Below are 14,257 nucleotides of genomic sequence, written 5' to 3'. Positions count from 1 at the left end.
CTTAAGGTTTCATGCATGTGAAGCCTAAGCCATAAGGACTGAGATCCCAGTTCTAATTGGATTGCCCTGAAACATAAACATTGGACTATAACCTGTGGACTATTTCTGAAAGAACTCTTTGCTACTACAAAGGTCACCATCTCTGCTATGAATCTGAATCTTAAGAATTTGCACTCATGTCTGTATGTACATTGATCTTTTAACCATACTTTCTCTTTTGTTTTTTAATAAAATTTAGTTTAGTTAATAAGAATTGGCTATAGCATGTATTTGGGTAAGATCTGGAATATTCAATAACCTGGGAGGTAATGTGTCCGATCCTTTGAGACTGGTAGAACCTTTTATTTTATATGATGAAATAAGATTTTCAGAAATCATCATATTTGACATGGGCACTGTTGTCAGATGCCACGGGTGTGGTGCTCTGCTCTTGCTCTATGTTGATATAAGTCGGCTGTGTGCGTGCGTGTGTCCCCTCTCTGTGCTGCCCCGGCCTTGCAGATTGCTGGCACAGCAGACCCCTAGAGAACCCCCAATGACCCCAGACTCCAGTAAGGTACGAAGGCACGTCGGCCTGGTTTATTGTTGAAGAGAAACACAATCTCTAGCTCCCCGGATTATATATCTACGGTTTGTTGCTAGTCCCTATGTGCTCCCTGACAATGGATACAGCTCAGTCAGTGGCAGGACTTTCCACTGCCCCCTAGGCTGGACAGAGACACCGCCCTAGGGATGTATTCTTATACACAGGTACAAACAAGTTACATAACACTCCTGACATCTTGAGGTGCAACCCCTTTACGTAACAATGCACCACCCTTCTATGCAGTAAGGTGCCGCCTCTCACATTGTACATGTGGGTTCGAACAAAACATCTCTATCCATCATACTAGCCTTTTACCCCTGTCCTTGTTATCTATGTGGACGGTATAAGAATGTTCTTATTTGTGTATGGCTCTGTGATATCCAATACACTTTAGATATATGTTTGTGCAACAGCATATATTTATGCAACATCAGCCCTTTCCTTGCCAGCTTCTGTGAGCAGGGCCTGCCTCTGGCTCTCAGCTTAACTTTGCTTTATGTTAGCAAAGTCTTGACCATTACTTTAACTCAGGCCTTAGGTCTCATACCAGGCCTCTGATACCAAGGGTTTATGTTTCAGGGCCTCATCTTACTACAGGTACCTGGATGGAGTCCTGAGGCTGGATCACTTTAAGGGAACTGTGTTGTTTGGACTTCTGAGTAATCAGTAAGGTAATAAAGAAGCTGTTTTATGCTGGCTTGGTAAATCTAAGTTTTGGAATAGCGACCAGCTTTTTGGGGATGGCTCCATTCTTTGCAGTTCACCCTAATTGAGTGACCACAGCTGGCCCTCACTGGGACCTGGGTCACACATGGACAGGAGGAGAAGGGGGAAGGAGTCATTAGTGAGGTGGCAGGGGCAGACAACAGGATCAGAATACCAGTGAGGTAGTAGGTAGCCAAGCATCACCCAACAGGATGCGAGAGATGGAAAGAGGGACACAAGGCTTAAAGAGGTCTGGGTGTCCTAGAACTGACCCAAAAGAACAAGAAGGGCAATTTTCCATTGTGGTTCTTGGAACAGGTTGAGCAACCTCCTTGTTCAGCCAAGAAGAGCCCCTTTCTAAGGAGGGGGGCCTCCCTGAGTGCGCTTACTACCATTGTCTGAGGTTGTTTAATGCTGTGGGAAAAACTGGGAAGTGGGGAGAATGCTGTGTGTTTTTACCTGTGCACAGAGTCTGGGTGCTGACCCCACCATGCAGTGATCCACAGGTATTCTGTGTAATGTGAGAGAGCAGGACTTGGCATTTGGAACAAACTAAACAGGGTGTCAAAACAAATGGCCTGGGTAAGTTTCCTTGCAATAACTCATGTGGGAAGGATGAATTGCCCAGCTATTTGAGTACATATGAACCTTGATCAAGAAACAGGCCAACAACAACTAAACAAAAAGCAGATAAGAGCCTGGGATCAAACACACCCACGTTTTAGAGAGCCATGAGCTCAGTGACAGCCAAACAGACCAAACAAGATGAGGGACCAAATTCAGCCCTCCAATAAGCAACTGTCCTCGGCAGAGTTGCACCCTTTACACCAAGGATGATTTTGGCCCTGTGGTGTTTGAATTGGCATCCCACAACAGTCACTAAAATTGAATCACAGAGAAAGTAACCTGGAGCCTGTTGCAGAAGCAGCAAGGTATATCCTTAGCATCTATTTAAATCCTTGCCTGTGTACAACTGGCAGGAGCAACCCTACCCCATCAGGGTGACTCAACATTGAGCTGGAGAGCCCCTGCCCCTCCCCGCAGGAGCTGGCGTGGGTTAGCCTACAGCGCCATCCACATTCTCTCTGATAACACAATTGCCAATTAGTAACAATGGCTTTGGTGGTGGCTTTTGGGAAGTGGCTGATTCCCTGAGAACTGAGCTCTCCAAATTCATTTCACAGCTGCCACCAAACAGTTACCAGAGGATTACTCTTTACAACCACTGCTGATCTAGGTGGGGGCTCTGAGCCACCATGCAAGGTATATCAATGCTCTGAGCCATTCTGTCTCTATGACAACACTTTTATTGATGACGTGCTATCAGCCTGGGTTGTGACCCGTACATCCATTCTCCCCTGGCGCACACCTAAATGTCTCATTAGCTATTCCTACTTTAAGTTGTGCTGGCTCAGTGGAGAATGGAAGTTCTGTTCAAAGGGAGAACATACATTGAGGGAGGGTAACGGCTGCAACTTGGATTGTGTGAAAAGGGGAGGTGACCTGATCCATGATTTCTCACAGACTCCCTTTGTTTGTGTTGATTTCAGTTGGGGAAGAGAAGTAGATAGGGAAGGAATTTGTTTTTGTTGTAGCGTAAATTTACTTCATGAAAGCGGTTGAGAGTCACTGATTTAATCCTGGGCTCCTTAAAATAAATCTGACGCCCTCCTGTTGAAGGAAGGGATGGGATGGGATGGGATGGCTGTCGACAGTATCTCATGGCCAACAATGGAGCCTACCCCCACCAGCCATTTCCATGGACATATGATTGTTTCCATATACTTCTATTAGTATTTTACTTATTAATTGTATTCTATTAACACCCAGAGGTTTGGGACCTCGTTGCGCTAGGTGCTGTACCAACATACAGGAGGACACAGTCTGTGCCCTAAAATAGCTTTCAATCTACTGTGAGATAATATGCAACAAATGCTAGGAGTGTAGAACCAATACAACTCAATTTGATAAAATGTCTTTGTGTAGACACAATCTTACCCTAGGGTTTGAAATAGTGCTAGTGCCTTTCAAGCAAGAACCATTTTTCAATATGGCTTTGACTAATATGGTTTGAACTCTAGTGCTGAAGTCCCATCTACACTGTAGCAGCTACCTTACTGAACAACCCAGCTCAAACTCATTTTAGCCCTGTTTCTCAAACTGCAACCAAGTCCTCACCAGGCAGCTGTAAAATGGGAGTTGGGAATGCATTTCCTGTCAGCCAGCCTACAAGAGACCATGCAAGTGGCATCATATCAATCCTAGAGCATTTGCCACACATCAGAATGGAAGGGGCAGAGCGTTACGCTTTTAGTCTCTCTTCAGGTAGGAGTTCAGAGCAGAGCACTAATTCCAGTACACTGTGAGCTAGGGATATTCTTAGATTTTCCTGAGCATGTATTGGGCTCCATGAGTGACAACAAGTTGTCCAAACTACTGGGTTCAATGTTGATATAAAAGACAGTGGTAGACTTAGGGGTAGTGGGGCAGCAGGAACATTTAAAACTCAACCTTCACTGCCTCAGCAGTCTTCAGTAATCCTGGTATCTTCTTATGTTTCAGATAAAAGCTTCTGTGTTACCAGAATCCCTTCAGATGTAAAGTTTTAATGGACAACCCTTGTACCAGGCCTCAGCTGCAGCGACACAGGACACAATTCTGACCCTACCTAAAGGAGAACTGCATAAAGTGTACATCAAAAATTGGTAGTAAGCAGTGAAGGACAAATTGGGATGAATCAGCGTCTTTGTATGTAGCCTGAAACGTGCCCGAGCAAGTCCTGAGATAGCCAAAAAGAGAGAGGAAATCTGTCAGTGTTGTTTGTTTAAGATTTAATACAGCATATGGGGTAAAATATGCTCAGGTTTTAGCTAGGATAAACAAAAGTAATATCAGTACCATCCAGAGAAACTGAAAAAGATGAAGACAGCTGCATTTGAGCAGGACAGTAAATATTCTTTTTTATTCTTGTTAAACTTTAAGATGTTTGTATTGGCATCCATGTTCCATTGTCACTAAATCAGGAGATAAGAGAAGGAGTAACTGTGGGGAAAGTAGCAGGAGCAGACAAGTGATCATTATTATTAGTATGATTGTTATTATTATTATTATTTTATTATTGTATTCAGTGTGGTTGTAGCCATGTCAGTCCCAAGATATTAAAGAGACAAGGTGATAACGGAAGAAGAACTCTGTGTAGCTCGAAAACTCGTCTTTCAACAACAGAAGTTGGTCAAATAGAAGATACTACCTCACCCACCTTGTCTCATTATTAATTATTATTATTTTATTTATTATTTATTTGTATTGTGGCAGCACCTGGAATGCCAACCAAAGATCATAACCCCATTGTGCTAGGGACCATATAAACACATAATATGCAACAAATGAAAAATAACAACATAATATTTGTATGATGTCCACATCCATATGAAAATGTAATGTTAGTTTCTTGGATGACGCAAGGAATTGATACTGGATTTCAGGGTTTTTCACTCCGAGATCACTGGTTTGAATACAACCCAAGAAGCTAGTTGCCATAATTGTGGCTGTTAGGTGGGCTACGTGAAATTAATTGGTGGCTTCAGATCAAGTCCTAGAAAACAAGTCCGCATTTAAAAACACCCACCCGATGACTTTTGGCATCACAACCGCTTTGGCAGTGGAACCTGAAAGGCCAAGAACTGAATTTGTTTGGAGAATGAAATACCATCTGGTCAGAATGAGGTTGAGACCTATTGTTAGGACAGCAGGTGGAAGATTACATTGTTACTTCTCTGGTTCAGCCAACAGTAACTTCAGCCTTCAGAAGTCTCATTACTGTGCTTTTCATACGCACTAGTATTCACTTACAACATATATCTACATACAAGTTTAATTTTTATGTGTGGGGGAAACTTTTCAAGAGAAATTCATTTTGGGCTGAGAAACTGAATAATAAATTCTGCCTTGAGAGAAACAATTTAACAGATGGTTGCACTAATGAATGGATTTCTGTTTATATTGTCAACATTAAGGACAATTAAAGTGTAATGAGCGAGGCAAACAGGTAAAACAAGACAGAAGTACTTTATATTCAGGTGTTGCTTTTTAGAGACAACCATCTTCGAACATTTGGAGGTTATGGGTTAATTGTGGCTAACTGGCCTATTCTAACAGTGGTCCCATCTATAGATTCTTACCTTGATGAATCAATATTTTTAGAGTTTTCTGATCCTTCTTTGAGCAATGAGATGCACATGCTTTCTGATCAAGAAATCAAAGTCTATAGTTTGTTTGTTTGTTTGTTCAAATAGCTTCCAGGAGGTGTGCTCAAGAATTTTGGTTGTGTCTCTATGACAGCATGCAACAGGCGGCTGATGCAGGTGACAGTAGACGGTTGTGTGAGGGCATTAGAACAGCCATTGGGCTGATAAAGAACAAAACAGCTCCACTGAAAGATCTGGATGGCAATATTATAACTGATAAAGGGAAGCAACTGGAGAGGTGGATTGAGCACTATGGAATGATATACTCAAGGGAGCCTGTAGTAGACTGAGTGTTAGACAAATTGCCTGGGTTTGAAGTTATGACTTCGCTGGACGCCAAACCTACACTGGAGGAACTTGAACAAAGCATCAAAAAGATTCCCAACAACAAAGCTTTAGGACTGACTGTTTACCTGCTGAAATCTACAAATGTGCAAAGACTGCATGAAGTGTTGCTACTCTGTTGGAAGGAAAAAACTGTTCTGCAAGATTTTAAGGATGCTTGTTTCATCCTACTCTATTAAAACAAAGGAGACAGAAATTATTGTAATAACCACAGAGGTATATCTCTTCTTCACATAGTGGGAAAAATCTTTAGCTAGACTTCAAACTTTAGCTGAGAGAATATATCCCAAGAGTCAGTGTGGCTTCTGCTCGGGAAAGTCCACCATAGACATGGTCTTCTCTGTAAGACAATTGCAGGAAAAGTGCAGAGAGAAGCGTATTCCACTGTAGATGGCTTTTATAGATTTAACAAAAGCCTTTGACGTGGTTCGTCAGTCAGGGCTTTACATTGTTCTGAAGAGGCTTGTGAAATGCTTACACGATAGCATGAAGGCAACTGTAATGTATGAAAACCAAGAGTCTGACTCATTTAACATCAAGAATGGAGTGAAGCAGGGTTGTGGACTGTCTTCTACATTGTTTAATATTTATTTCTCATTCCTGCTTAAATATGCGTTCTGTGATGTTCGAAATGGTGTCTATTTTAGCACTAGACATGCTGGAGTTTTGCTTAACATTGGAAGGTTCAGAGCTAAGACGAAGGTGAAGGAGATCATCATGAGGGACCTCTTGTTTGCAGATGATGTAGCCCTTGTGGCTCTTAGTGTTGATGCCCTACAACATCTTATTACCAAGTTCTCTGATTCATGCAAAATATTTGGGCTAGCAATATGCTTGAAGAAGTCTATTATCATGCACCAAGACTCTTCAGAACCAGTTCCAGATATCACCTTATATGGTATTCATCTAGATGTTGTCGACTAATTTTGCTACCTTAGCTCTACTGTTACCAGCGATATAGCTCTTGATGCTGAGCTTACTAGTAGAATTGGCAAAGCAACCAGGAACTTTGGTCTTTTGCAAGACAGAGCCTGGAACAATAACAAATTGTCAACTAAAGTGAAAATCCATATTTATGAGAAGTGTTTTATCCACTCTTCTATATGGCTCAGAAACATGGATGACTTATGCCAAACATACCAAAAGACTAAATACTTTTCATATCAGATGCTTGCATAAAATTCTTTGAATAATATGGCAAGACAGGGTGACAAATGTGGAAGTGTTAAATTGTGCTGGTATGTCATTCATGGGAACGTTCATGGGAAGAAAAGGTGGCTTGAACATGTCAATCGAATGCTGGACTACAGGATCCCAAAAAGTGTGCTGTACTCTGAAGCTCGTGAAGGGTCTAGAAAGAGAGGCAGACTGCTGTGCAGATTTCAGGATGTTTGCAAAGATGATTTAGCATCCTTTGGAATCTCTGTGGGTGATTGGGAAAGGAGTGCAGAATACTCCTCCAACCAGAGGAGCAGACTTGTAGATGGACTGAGGCATTGTATGGTGGACTAGATCAAGCTTTGTTATGTCCGGCGTCAGAGGAGGAAAGAATCTGCTGTTTGGATTCAGAGTGTGACAGATTACCTCCCCGCCCCCCCCCCCCCCACGGGTGCCACCTGACGTACTGAGGTACCAGTGAGCCTGCCTGTTCCACCAGCCTGGGCTCCCTTACACTGTCTTGCTGAGCCAGGCCCTCAAGCCTCCTGTAGCATACACACAGGTAGGGACACACCCAGCTGCAGAAAGACACAGACACTGAAATCAGCACCACATGGGAAGGCTTCAGCTAGAGAGTTGCCCAGCACCCAAGTGCACACCTGTCTGGAGTGTAAACCCCAAATTGTGTCATCTTGCGCTGCACAGAGAACTATACAGCGTAAGCTCATGAAATCCGCCCTCTCTCTCAATGTGGAGGAAGATATGCACAGCTTTATGCCTCCCAGTTATGAATTCCACAAACTGGTTTTAGAGAAAACAAAAACAAGTTTATTAATTACAAAAGATAGATTTTAAGTGATAGGAAACAGATCAAAGCAGATTATCTTAGTAAATAAACAAAAACCGCAAACTGAGCTTAACACACTAGAGAGGTAAGATATAAATTAGCAATTCACACCTTGAGTGATAAACAGGCTGGCAGACTCTTAAGGCACAAGCTGCCTTGGCTTTCCCAGGTTTTCATACACAGGCTAAAGATCCTTCTACCCTGGGACCATCACTTCCCACAGTTCAGTCCTTGCCCCTCAGGTGTTTCCAGGTGTGTTTTTGCAGGGAAAGAGAGGTATCCTCATGATGTCATTGTCCCCCTTTTAAATCTTCTTCCCACTTGCTGGAAAGCTCTTTTTCTGTGACCTGGGTCAAACAATTCCCATTGTGTAGTGCTATCTCTGAGTATTGTATCCAGTATACTATTGTATACAGTTCCTGGGGTAATCCTTGTGCTTGTGTGCATTTCCTCATTAAGCAATTAACATTGTTTGGCCTTTTTACTGTTGTACCTGAAAGGCTGCTTGTGGGTGTTTTCAACCTCACAACATGTTTCAGTAACACATACATAACCAAACTTCATCACTTCACATATGATGATAACACACAGTCCAACGAGATATTAATGTCTAGCAGATCAAGACTTTTAGAAAGGGGGGAGGGATAGCTCAGTGGTTTGAGTATTGGCCTGCTAAACCCAGGATTGTGAGTTCAATCCTTAGGGGGGCCATTTAGGGATCTGGGACAAAAATTGGGGATTGGTCCTGCTTTGAGCAGGGGGTTGGACTAGATGACCTCCTTAGTCCCTTCCAACCCTGATATTCTATGATTCTATGATACCTCACACAACATACTTTCTACAAAACATATCCTAATTACATGACAGTGGTGAATATTGGGGTGCCAGGGTGTCACATGGAGCATTGCTAGTTTGTGGGTGTGCCCTACCTGCAGGACGGGACTGTCACTCACGGATCAGACTCAGCAGCCATCAAAGACTCATTGGCGCATGTAAAGAGCAATGATGCCATTGGATATTCCTACTTCTCAGAAAGGTTTTGAATTACATCACTCTTTCTTTTCCAGGTGTTAGAAGAAACATGTCTGCGGGGACAAAAGAAAAAAAATGGTGGCACAGGTTTATTTTGCTAGAATCCAGTGGTCAAAATAAACTGGAGCAGGGGTATACAGGTGACTTTTAAAAACATTTTTCTCTTTGAATTTTTATGAGACTTGGACATATATTTCACAATGACACATCGGTTGTATTCTGATCACTTGGACACTGTGTCCAATTCATTTGTTCTTGCCATTTTGCCATTTTGCTGGTTTGTTGAATTCAATGCTTCCGCCCGACAGAGGCCATAGCGAAGGGAAAAGAGGGGCAATTTTTTTACTTTCTAATTTTAGGAGGGGTGGGATGAAAGGACAGCATTCTTGTCTTAGGGCATCAGAAAGGATTAATTCATCACTGTCCACCCCTACTCTCCTCCTAAGGAACTGACATACATATGTCTCACAAAGGTGGGGAGGTTAGTAGTCTGGAGGCCAGACTTGGGATTCAGAAACATCCACTATGTTATTTGATGTCCCCAAATAATAAATAAGGGCTCCCTTTCAGCTGGGCTCTGAAAGATGACATGACAATGAGGGTGGAGTGTACATTGTTTGAATTCCTTTTCCCTCTTATTTATTTTCAGCTGCTCCATTTCTCTCTTTCAGCACTTCTATGGCATTTCCCTCTCTGGGATGTTGCTGGGTAGAATAGTATATATAAACAGAGGAACATTTAAGGAACAGGGGAAGGCAAAGTGGTCCTTTGGGATCTATCTTTATTAACCCTCAGAGCTGTGCCCACACAGGGCCTTACCTTCAAGTTAGACCAGAACTCTGTGGCTTGTGCTCTGGTTTTAAATTCAGAGACTTCTCTGACGCTGGATATTCCCTGGAGAGCTGGGATGCTCCCCCAATCCCTTCCCAACTACTCCCATGATCTTCTCTGATATTTCTCATGGATTCTCTGAGCTGCTTCCTTAGCCTTCTCACCATGCCCAGCCCATTCTGCAGCCCTAACGCCTGCACCTCTCACTCTTTTCGACAACCAGCTTCCCTTTCTACTCTGATGCTGCCGTGTCCTAAAAGCCATCTTCGCTCCACCACTCACTTTCTTGCAGTTTCTATAAAAAGAAAAGGAGTACTTGTGGCATCTTAGAATCTAAATTTGTTAGTCTCTAAGGTGCCACAAGTACTCCTTTTCTTTTTGCGGATACAGACTGACATGGCTGCTACTCTGAAACTTGCAGTTTCTATGACTCCCTCCCTCTAGCAAGGGTGAAGTTTATTGGAAGGTTTCCAAAGAGATCTCAACCTTTGCTTTCTGAAAAGGATGTGTAATGGGGTCCAGTCACCACTGTGGCGTCTCCTTGTGACCATGTGTGGGGAGTAGCTCCATTCAAGTCTGATACCCCCTACTGGTGGTTGCTCACACCACGTTTCTCCTCAGACCTCCAGCCACGTCACTGTACAGTCCTCTCTTTCTGGGGTATCAAAGTCCCACTGGGTCAGCTGTCCACATGCAGTTCCAGACAGTCTTCTGCACCAAGGCCAGGTTCTATGCCACATCCCAAGCAACTGATAGGAGAACCCGGGCGCACCCACTACTCTGGGTTCCAGTCCAGGGACTTTGTCTAGGAACTGTGTTCTGCTTGCTCACAGACCCTGCTGCTATTTCCCTGGACTCCTTCCTATTCCCCTGCTCTATTCTCTGGCCCCCTTCTCTGGGTTTAACAACCCAAACTCTCTCTTCCCAGGGAGTAAACATAGATTACTCCTTTCTTTGTCTTCTTGCCAGACACCTCCCATCTCCCAGGAAGTGACTACAGACTTCCCCTCCAGGCCCCTTCTTTTGTCCTTCTTTTTTTCCCTGTCATTTTATGGTGTGGCAGCCTCTATGGTGCGCAGGTCCTAAGATTGATCCTTGGGGAACACCACGTTAGCCCTCTCCATTCTGAAAATTTACCATTTAATCCTACCCTTTATTCCCTGTCTTTTAACCAGTTCTCAATCCATGAAAGGATCTTCCCTCTTATCCCATGACAACTTCTGTAACTTCTGTTTAACATCATCTAGAGGTACTAGTGGAATGGAAAGAGTGCTCTCATGCCCATATGATGAGACTACACCATCTGTTTTTTCCCCCCAAATACAGAATGGAGACATTTATTGAACATATCTGCCTTTTCTGCACTATAGGGTTGAAAATGAGGCTCACAGTACCCAGACCATGCATGAACATTTGAGCAATGGGGCTTAGGGTATGTCTACACTATGAAATTAGGTCGAATTTATCGAAGTCGGTTTTTTAGAAATCGGTTTTATATATTCGAGTGTGTGTGTCCCCACGGAAAATGCTCTAAGTGCATTAAGTGCATTAACTCGGCGGAGTGCTTCCACAGTACCGAGGCAAGCGTCAACTTCCGGAGTGTTGCACTGTGGGTAGCTATCCCACAGTTCCCGCAGTCTCCGCTGCCCATTGGAATTCTGGGTTGAGATCCCAATGCCTGATGGGGCTAAAACATTGTCGCGGGTGGTTCTGGGTACATATCGTCAGGCCCCCGTTCCCTCCCTCCCCCCCCCCATGAAAGCAAGGGCAGACAATCATTTCGTGCCTTTTTTCCTCAGTTACCTGTGCAGACGCCATACCATGGCAAGCATGGAGCCCGCTCAGCTCACTTTGGCAATTAGGAGCACATTAACCACCACACGCATTATCCAGCAGTATATGCAGCACCAGAACATGGCAACGCGATACCGGGCGAGGAGGCGACGTCAGCGCGGTCCCGTGAGTGATCAGGACATGGACACAGATTTCTCTGAAAGCATGGGCCCTGACAATGCATGCATCATGGTGCTAATGGGGCAGGTTCATGCTGTGGAATGCCGATTCTGGGCTCGGGAAACAAGCACAGACTGGTGGGACCCCATAGTGTTGCAGGTCTGGGACGATTCCCAGTGGCTGCGAAACTTTCGCATGCGTAGGGGCACTTTCATGGAACTTTGTGACTTGCTTTCCCCTGCCCTGAAGCGCATGAATACCAAGATGAGAGCAGCCCTCACAGTTGAGAAGTGAGTGGCGATAGCCCTGTGGAAGCTTGCAACGCCAGACAGCTACCGGTCAGTTGGGAATCAATTTGGAGTGGGCAAATCTACTGTGGGGGCTGCTGTGATGCAAGTAGCCCACACAATCAAAGATCTGCTGATATCAAGGGTAGTGACCCTGGGAAATGTGCAGGTCATAGTGGATGGCTTTGCTGCAATGGGATTCCCTAACTGTGGTGGGGCTATAGACGGAACCCATATCCCTATCTTGGCACCGGAGCACCAAGCCGCCGAGTACATAAACCGCAAGGGGTACTTTTCGATAGTGCTGCAAGCTCTGGTGGATCACAAGGGACGTTTCACCAACATCAACGTGGGATGGCCGGGAAAGGTCCATGATGCTCGCATCTTCAGGAACTCTGGTCTGTTTCAAAAGCTGCAGGAAGGGACTTTATTCCCAGACCAGAAAATAACTGTTGGGGATGTTGAAATGCCCATATGTATCCTTGGGGACCCAGCCTACCCCTTAATGCCATGGCTCATGAAGCCGTACATAGGCAGCCTGGACAGTAGTCAGGAGCTGTTCAACTACAGGCTGAGCAAGTGCAGAATGGTGGTAGAATGTGCATTTGGACGTTTAAAGGCGCGCTGGCGCAGTTTACTGACTCGCTTAGACCTCAGCGAAACCAATATTCCCACTGTTATTACTGCTTGCTGTGTGCTCCACAATATCTGTGAGAGTAAGGGGGAGACGTTTATGGCGGGGTGGGAGGTTGAGGCAAATCGCCTGGCTGCTGGTTACACGCAGCCAGACACCAGGGCGGTTAGAAGAGCACAGGAGGGCGCGGTACGCATCAGAGAAGCTTTGAAAACCAGTTTCATGACTGGCCAGGCTATGGTGTGAAAGTTCTGTTTGTTTCTCCTTGATGAACCCCCCCCCGCCCCTTGGTTCACTCTACTTCCCTGTAAGCTAACCACCCGCCCCTCCTCCCTTTAATCATTGCTTGCAGAGGCAATAAAGTCATTGCTGCTTCACAGTCATGCATTCGTTATTCATTCATCACACAAATAGGGAGATGACTACCAAGGTATCCCAGGAGGGGTGGTGGAGGAGGGAAGGAAAATGCCACACAGCACTTTAAGCACAGCACTTTAAAAGTTTACAACTTTAAAATTTATTGAATGACAGCCTTCTTTTTTTTTGGGCAATCCTCTGTGGTGGAGTGGCTGGTTGGCCGGAGGCCCCCCCACCGCGTTCTTGGGCGTCTGGGTGTGGAGACTATGGAACTTGGGGAGGAGGGCGGTTGGTTACAGAGGGGCAGCAGTGGCAGTCTGTGCTCCAGCTGCCTTTGCTGCAGCTCAACCATACACTGGAGCATACTGGTTTGGTCCTGCAGCAGCCTCAACATTGAATCCTGCCTCCTCTCATCACGCTGCCGCCACATTTGAGCTTCAGCCCTGTCTTCAGCCCGCCACTTACTCTCTTCAGCCCTCCACCTCTCCTCCTGGTCATTTTGTGCTTTCCTGCACTCTGACATTATTTGCCTCCACGCATTCGTCTGTGCTCTGTCAGTGTGGGAGGACAGCATGAGCTCGGAGAACATTTCATCGCGAGTGCGTTTTTTTTTCTTTCTAAGCTTCACTAGCCTCTGGGAAGGAGAAGATCCTGTGATCATTGAAACACATGCAGCTGGTGGAGAAAAAAAAGGGACAGCGGTATTTAAAAAGACACATTTTATAAAACAGTCGCTACACTCTTTCAGGGTAAACCTTGCTGTTAACATTACATACATAGCACATGTGCTTTCGTTACAAGGTCGCATTTTGCCTCCTCCCACCGCGTGAACGGATTTTGGTTGAATGCCAGCAAACATACACTGCAATGCTTTGTTCTACAGTGATTCCCGAGTACGTGTTACTGGCCTGGAGTGGTAAAGTGTCCTACCATGAAGGACGAAATAAGGCTGCCCTCCCCAGAAACCTTTTGCAAAGGCTTTAGGACTACATCTAGGAGAACCGCAAATGCCAGGGCAAAGTAATCCTTTCACATGCTTGCTTTTAAACCATGTATAGCATTTTAAAAGGTACACTCACCAGAGGTCCCTTCTCCGCCTGCTGGGTCCAGGAGGCAGCCTTGGGTGGGTTCGGGGGGTACTGGCTCCAGGTCTAGGGTGAGAAACAGTTCCTGGCTGTCGGGAAAACTGGTTTCTCCGCTTGCTTGCTGTGAGCTATCTACAACCTCCTCCTCCTCATCATCTTCTTCGTCCCCAAAACCTACTTCCGTATTGCC

At 44.9% G+C, this 14,257-nt stretch overlaps 2 long non-coding RNA genes across 4 annotated transcripts in view; one reads left to right on the top strand and one right to left on the bottom strand.

The window, feature by feature from the left end:
• LOC125634571 (uncharacterized) overlaps positions 1-13,004 on the top strand; it is a 28,088-nt gene extending 15,084 nt beyond the window's left edge. For 2 of the 3 annotated variants that reach the window (XR_012667558.1, XR_007355962.2), the window contains exons 3-6: positions 1,166-1,257; positions 3,854-3,999; positions 8,956-9,060; positions 11,551-13,004. This is a non-coding gene — a long non-coding RNA (uncharacterized LOC125634571). The remainder of the gene's footprint in view (positions 1-1,165; positions 1,258-3,853; positions 4,000-8,955; positions 9,061-11,550) is intronic. The other variant, XR_012667559.1, reaches the window with a different exon arrangement.
• Positions 7,847-14,257, bottom strand: part of LOC142068385 (uncharacterized) — a 15,700-nt gene continuing 9,289 nt past the window's right edge. The window contains exon 3 of the long non-coding RNA XR_012667560.1: positions 7,847-8,973. This is a non-coding gene — a long non-coding RNA (uncharacterized LOC142068385). The remainder of the gene's footprint in view (positions 8,974-14,257) is intronic.

Source organism: Caretta caretta, chromosome 3 (assembly GCF_965140235.1).
Source record: "Caretta caretta isolate rCarCar2 chromosome 3, rCarCar1.hap1, whole genome shotgun sequence".
Classification (NCBI taxonomy): Eukaryota; Metazoa; Chordata; order Testudines; family Cheloniidae; genus Caretta; species Caretta caretta.
Note: the sequence above shows the minus strand (reverse complement) of the source record. Positions and strands in the feature narration are given on the sequence as shown.